This window comes from Nuphar pumila, chromosome 3, assembly GCF_984573655.1.
Source record: "Nuphar pumila chromosome 3, dmNupPumi1.hap1.1, whole genome shotgun sequence".
Classification (NCBI taxonomy): domain Eukaryota; kingdom Viridiplantae; phylum Streptophyta; class Magnoliopsida; order Nymphaeales; family Nymphaeaceae; genus Nuphar; species Nuphar pumila.
The window spans coordinates 18,652,630-18,660,785 of NC_143251.1; positions in this window are offsets into that span (position 1 = coordinate 18,652,630).

Consider the following 8,156-nt stretch of genomic DNA (forward strand, 5'->3'; position numbering starts at 1 on the left):
TAACGATACTGGCAGCTTGGTTGCCAGCTTTTTCTTTTCAAATATGCTGGCAGACATGATTGCCAGCCCCTTCTAAAAAACAAACAAAAAGAAAACAAGGGGCAAAGGGGGTCGCTTACCTGTGGTGGTCGGTGGCGGCGCGCCGACGGACCTCCATCCTCTCTCTTGTTCTATGAAACTCTCTACAACTCCCTCTGTTTCGTGAGGATAACCCTCACCCTCCCGATAATGAGGTGGGGTTGCACCCCCTAGGTACGTGGTTTCTTCTTCCCCAAAATTTCATTTTTTTGTTCAGTCGTTATCTCCCCAGCCTGGTCGGGCCTGGCTGGGATTCAAACCCATCCGGCTCGGCCGGGCTGGGTTTTACACAAACGCAGGCTGTTTAAGCTCAACTTGTTTATATCCGAAGTTAGCTGGGGCTCAGGCTCGAATTCGTGATGAAACTAAGTCAGATGTGCTGAGCCAAGGCTGGTTCGTGTAAGAAAAAAAATGTCCATATATTTTAAAGAGAAGATAACATCTATCTGTGCTCATAAGACCTGAGCTGAGCTGAGCCAAACACCCGTACTTCTTTGACTTATTTATCTAAATCTTAATTGGCTAACCGAGTCCACTTGACCCGAATGAAATTGTGAGCCAAAACGATCTAAGCAATAACCAGTTTTTTTAGTTTTATAAGGATGAAAACAAAAGCATCCAAACAGGGCCTAAGATCAAATTCAAGGTAAGATACAAGGCCAATTTGAAGGTAGAATACAATCAAGCAAAACTTTCTTTTTTTTTTTTCTCGAAAATCAGGGTGAAACTGCCTTGCAATCTGAGTTTATTGACGCTACACCAACTCGTCCTCGCGACAAAGACATGCACTCACCAGTTTGTTTTTAATTCCAACAAATATTTAATCACTTAATTCTTCACGAAAAAGAGCACTTCTCACTGCAGGGACCATAATCTTATAACCAAATGGACCAGATTGCCTACCTATGATTAGATTTAAACTGTGGATTTAGAATGCCAATAATCTTGTCCACATTCAAACTGTTCATCCGATGTCTCAGATGAAGTACTAACTTGATCATTGTATGTTCGGTGATTCAAAAATATGTTACCGTGGAAGCATGCATTGGAATGCTAAAAATCTATCAAGGCAATATATATATATATATATATATATATATATATATATATATATATATATATATATATATATATATATATATATATATATATATATATATATATATAGTGACTAGAATATAATAACTACCGTGTGAACCATAATTTTCATGATTTTTTTGTTCTTTTCTCTTAAATCTAGTCATACTGATGTGATCTATAATGCTTAGTTTTATAAGGACCATCTCCTAAATTATCCGGTTATGAAGCATAAACGATATTTCTCATGACTTTAAAATCAATGACTAGTAATTTTCATAAATATTCAAGCATTTAAAAATCACATTTTTCATTGAAAATACACTATCCAATAGTTGATTCTTAGCAAGTTTACCATGTTGAACACATCTAAGTGGTTGGATTTGCAAAAAAAGCTTTGAAAATACTCACCCTTTTGATATCATGTTCTAATGACCATGTATATAAGATTTATCTAACATTAAACTAGTTGTGTTTAACATTAGTTAAAATATCCTATAAATATCCTTTTTAAAAATGCTTAGTTATTTTTTTGAGCATTATAGGTCTTTTGAACGAGATTGCATCCATCTAATGTTAAATATAACTAGTTTAATGTTAAACAGACCCATATATATGATAAGTATTGTGATTGTAAAATTATAAACAAAAGATATTATGACACAAGCCCCAAGGGGTTTGACAAAGTGGAGGAGGCCATGGCTACTACATGAGTGGTTAGTGTTCCATTCACATGAATGTCAAAGCTCTTGATGCGGCCAAGGGATAAGCCGAAGGAGGGCGACTCTTTAGGGGTAAGGGGTGCCCTATGGGTTTACACCATCAGGAAGGCGACCATAAGTATGGCAGACTTAGCCAGTCCAACTAGGTCTCCGACACTGAAAGCAATATTGTCAGTATTGGTATTGGCCCTGAATCGTTGGGTGGCTGATTCAGTTGTATCAGCCGATTCCGATACTCAGCTGAATCATTCTGTATCGGCTAGAAAATAATAAAAAAATACTGTGTCAACCATAATGTGACACATGTTAAAATCATTAAAATAATAATAAAAAGCATATCGAAATTCTGCTGATACAATGTGCATCAACCAATACTCACCGATACTGATAACATTGCCCGATGGTGGTTTCTCCGTCCATGAAAAAAATTAGGGATGGCAATGGACCCGAGGGAAAACGGGGCCCCGCCCTGCCTTGCCCTATTTGGTCTGGGGATGAAGGACATGAGACGAGGATGGAGGCAGAGATGAAGGTTAAAATCAAAACCCGTGCGGGGATGGACTTACACTTTCTCTTGCCCTGCCCCGTCCTGATCCCTGCCTTGCCCCGCCCAATCCCCATCCCCATCCCCAATCCTTCTAAGGGATGGCAATGAACCGAGGGAAAATGGGGCCTCGCCCCCGCCTCACCCCCATTTGGAGCGGGGATGGAAGACATGAAACGAGGATGGAGGCGGGGGTGAAGGTTAAAATCCAAACCCGTGCGGGGATGGAGGTCCAGATTTTGAGGGGGGGGGGGTGGAGATCTTGTCCCCACCCAGGTTCATTGCCATCCCTATTTGAAATAGTTTTCTTGCATTTTTTAAGTTTTTTTTTGTCCTTTTGAAACCCATTATTAATTCTTAAAAGGCAACACCAATGCACCTTTTGTTAAAGTCCATCCATGCCTTTCCCCGCGAATGGTCATTTTCCCTCTCCTCCACTGCTTGCCTAACTTTTCTACTGCTCATAGGAAAACTAATCAGAGATTTGCGTTGTTAGGAAGGGATTAGATTTAGGACATGCACACCCATTAACCACTTGTGCTTTTCAAAGACCCACTAGAATCTAGGTTTTTGCATTCATTTTTCAGGAAAGCAGGCCATCAATCATGGGAAAGATTGGTTGAACAGAAAAAATGCATTGGTGGTGCAGTACAATGTTGTCTCAAACAAGGTCATCATTCATGAGAAAGATTGGTCTGAGCAAGAAAAATGCTTTCGTGATGCAGTTTGATGTATCAAACAATGATGAAAATATACAAATCTAGTCTATCGTTTTCTATTCCCTCCTTTGTATATGATGGGAATCTAAGTTTCAAATCTCTGTCTCTCTTCACCCTCTTTCATTCTTTGCCTAAAGTTGAGGAGTAGAACCTGAGGGTAAAGTGGGAGAGGAAAGAGAAGAGTAGAATCCAAATCAATCTCTCTCTACAAGGTTGAGCTGAAAAGCGATCAACATTAATTACTTAAAAGTGAAACTCAACATTAATTACTTATAGCAGGGACCAAAATACTAAGTTCTTCCACTTGTATGCTTCTTTGCGAAGACAAGAAAATTTCCATCCATCTATGTCAATAAAATGGTGCACATACAAGAGTGGGGACATCATTGAGATGGTCACAACATATTTTCAGAAATATTTCACATCCTCGATAGTACCACTTTCCTTTGACTTGAATGATGTTGATATGTGTTTTCTTGATGGGAGAGCACAAGCATCATTAAAAGGTCAGTTTATATTGGACAAGATTAAGCAAGCAATCTAAAAACTACCAAGTAATAAAGCGCCAGGGGTAGATGGGTTTCCAATTGAGTTGTATAAAGCGACTTGGTCAGCTTGTAGGGAGGAATTCTTAGTAGTCTTTGATGAGTTTTACAAGAATGCATGCCTACCAGGTAGGTGGGGGGAGGCCTACCTGGTGTTGGTAATTAAAGAGCATGGTGCAAATGACATAAATAAATTCAGACCTATTTCTCTTTTAGGCTCCCCTCTTAAGGTCATCACAAAAGTCCTGGCTACATGCCTCAAAAAGGTGATTCACTAAGTGATAGGCCCATCACAATTTGCTTTTGTCCCCAAACAAAGGATTCATCAGGAAGTCAGCTTGCACACAAGGCAGTGCACTCCATGGTTTTGTCAAAAAAAAGAGTCATTCCTTAAATTGGACCTACAAAAGGCCTTCAATATGATAAGTTAGTGCTTTCTTTATCATGTCATGAGAAGAATAAGAATGGGTGAGAGGTGGATTCAGTGGGTAACCACAATATGGGAGTCTTCCTAATCTTGATTTGCATTAATGACAGTCAAGAGCCCTTTCTTAAGCTGAAGAAAGGCCTCAGGCAAGGGGGTCGGGTCTCACCCATACTTTTGCTCCTTGCCATGGAAGGATTGAGTTACATGCTTTACCAGGCATGCAAGAGTGGGTTATTCAAAGGGGTGGTAATGTCAGGTATAAAATACTTCACATATATCCTCTCTGCAGACAACATTTTAATTTTTGGGGAGGCAAGTTAGGAAATCTTTGGGTTGCAAATTAAGACAAGGGAAAACAATTTTTATATTTTTAACGAAGATGAGGATGGCTCTCTTATGTTCAGGGCGAGACATATCTTTCAATGCGAGTGACATGACTTGCCAATGCAGTACCTAAGTATTCTCTCACATAAGGGTGTTACAAGGGCTGTCCTATGGTCTTAGGTGAATGCTAGGGTAAGAATTAAGGTGGACTCATGAAAGGCTAGGGTTCTGTCGCAAGCCGGTAGGGTAGTCTTAGTGAAGCATGTACTAGTCACAATTGACCAACATTTCATGAGCCTATTTCCAATCTCAACCATAGTTTTGAAGAAAATAACTAAGGCCATTAAATGATTTTTATGGTCTGGTCAATCTGACAAACAAGTCAAGGCACCATTTCTTGGGAAGTGGTCACTAAGCTGCTTTCCCAAGGGGGCCTTGGGATCAAGGATTTGTGTTGGTTTAATACTGCACTGCTGGTGAAATGGTGTTGGTTGATAGCAAATGAGGATGAGCCGGTTTTCACTATTCTTAGCTGCAAATATAATATATAGGGTTGGCCATGGAACTGGGTAGGAAGCTCAAAATAAAAAACAGGGTCAAGTTTTGGAAAAGTTTGGTGAAGGTGTTGGATATTTTTGTGCTGAATGTGAAAATGAAAGTGGGTGATGGAAGCTGGACAATTTTTGAAGAGATTCATGGGCTGCCAAAAGCTCTTTAAGGAGAATCATAAAATCAGTCAAGGACTTTTGGTATAATGCGAATGGTTGGCATATTCAAGTTAGATGTGGTTATACAGTTGCAATAACTATTAATATTGGTGGAAGGAAACCAACTTTATATAAGGAGCGACTGGTTACGTTGGGTGCTCACAACGGATGGAGATTTCATGTTATAGGGCTTTGGGTGAGCCATCTGTGATGTGGTTGCTTGATAGAATATGATGCAAAAGGGGGTTACGTGAATTGGTAACCATAAGTCATGGGTTAGTGGGTATGAGTTAGAAACATTTTGGAATCCACAATTGTGTTGTGGTTCCTAAACTGAAGGTGTAAGTTATGTAATTCATGGTTAATAATGGGTCATGAGTAGTGACTATTAATGAGGAAGTGGAAATTATAGGTTTACCTTTTTAGCTATAAATAGAGAGTCTTGGAGGTTGTACAAGATGTGTAATCTCTCACCTTTTTCTTTTACCTTATGTTAAAGATTTTCGACATTTTACTCCATTGTTAAGTTAATATTTTATATTGTTGTTGCGTATATCTTTGCTTTATTCCAACAATTTTGGTATCAGAGCACCAGGTTCGATTGAGCTAAGCGTGTTTGAGCATTGCGAAGATCGTTGTTGAAGATGGATCTTCAAGTTGGTTGGTAATTACGTGGTGTACTTCACGATGTCTAATGGTACAAATCTGAACGCTATAAATCTCTCACATGCCTTGGTACCCATTTTTAATAGAGAAAATTATGGATTTTGGAGTATTAAGATGAAGACATTTTTCATCTCTCAAGAGCTTTGGGATCTAGTTGAAAATAGTTTTGTAGAGACACAAAGCTCAAAAGCAACAGAAAAGGCAGCAAGTGAACTAAAGGAGTTGCGTAAGAGTGATGCCAAAGCCCTTCTCGTTTTTCAGCAAGCCATGACTGAAAGTATTTTTTCTCGAATTACGGCAACCACCAAGTCGAATGAAGCATGAACAATTTTAAAAGAAGCCTATCATGAAGATAGTAAGGTAACTACTATAAAACTCTAAACACTTCGTAGAGATTTTGAGACCCTGCTAATGAAAGAAAATAAGCCCGTGTAAGATTTCTTTTCTAGAATGTCTACTATTGTAAATCAAATGATAACATTCAGAGAAATAATTGATGATAAAAAGGTAGTAGAAAAAATCCTACGAAGCATGCCACAAAAGTTTTATCATGTCGTCACATCTATAGAGGAATCTAAGGACATGAGTAATTATTCGATTAACGAATTAATGGGATCTCTTTTGGCAAATGAGGCTAGATTGAACAGGTCAACCGAAAAGAGCATTGAACATGCATTTCAGGCCAAGGTAAAAATTTCTAACAATCAAACGAGTGACGAAGGTACCTTAGAGAATAAATATCCAGGAAGAGGAAGATGAAGAGGAAGATGAAGAGGAAGATGAAGAGGAAGAGAAAGATGTAGAGGAGGATATCGTGGCCGTGGGAGATTTGAAATGAGTGGGCACAATGGAAGCAATCAAAGGCCGAATTATAAAGACAAACAATGCTATTATTGCAAGAAGTACGGGTATGTGGAAGCAAGGTGTTGGGAAAAATAAAAAAAATAGGTCAATGTCGCTGAAGAACAAGGTAATCTTTTTCTTGCACAATTTGAAACCAAGGTTAATAATATGTGGTTTCTAGATAGTGGTTGTAGTAACCACATGACAGGTGAAAAAAGACTTTTTCACAATATTGATGAGTCCATGAAAATAAATGTTTGGCTTGGAAACAACAAAGAAGTACAAAGTGAAGGCAAGGAAACTATTGAAGTTGATGTTAAATCAGGTAATAAAAGAATGATTCATGATGTTTATTATATACCTGGTTTATCATACAATTTATTGAGTGTTGGACAATTAATTAAGAATGGGTATGCACTTAACTTTTATGATAGAATATGTGAAATTAAAAAAAAGGAAAATGGACAGTGAACCTCTTATAAGAGTCAAGATGGCACCTAATAGAATGTTCTCTCTTGAATTTACACACGTGACTGATGTTGCTTTAATTGGCAAAGAGGATGGGTTGTCACATCTTTGGCATTTACGGTTTGACCATTTACATGATAATGGGCTAAAAATACTAAGAACCAAAAACATGGTTTTGGGGTTGCCTAGTATAACGTGTAATTATGAAATTTGTGAAGGATGCGTATATGAGAAGCAACATCGTTTATCATTTTCCATCGGAAAGGCGTGGTGAGCTAGAAAGCCTCTTGAGTTAGTTCATGCAGATCTTTGTGATCCCATGAACACTCCATCCTTAAATAATAGTAGATATTTTTTATTGCTTACTGATGACTTTACTCGCATGAGTTGGGTGTTTTTTCTCTCTAAAAAATCAGAAGCATTTAAAAACTTTCAAGAATTCAAGGCTTTTGCAGAAAAGGATAGTGAGCATGTCATAAAGTGTCTATGTACAGATAGAGGGGGAGAATTTTTGTCTAATGATTTTGAAGAGTTTTGCAAAAAGAATAGAATTTGCAGGCAGCTAATAGTAAGAAAAACACCAGAGCAAAACAGTGTAGCTGAGCGGAAGAACCGTACAGTCGTAGAAATGGCAAGGAGCATGTTGACTGAAAAATGACTCCCGAATGAATTTTGGGTTGAAGCCGTGAACACAACAATATACTTACTCAATATATCTCCAACAAAAGTTGTGCGTAACATGACTCCATATGAGGCGTGGTGACAGAGAAAGCCAAATGTAAGTAATTTGAGATTTTTTGGTTGTGTTGCTTATTCCTTGATCAATTATAGTGATCGTATCAAGATGGATAAGAAAAGTGAAAAATGCATTAAGCTCTAATTTGAGAATTTTTGTTGGTTATAGTGACACAACAAAGGGGTATCAATTATATAATCCAACATCTACGAGTTTAGTCATTCGTCGTAATGTTATTTTTGATGAATTAAGCTCTTGGACTTGGAATCAAGATGCAGATAAGTAAAAAATGAAGGTCGT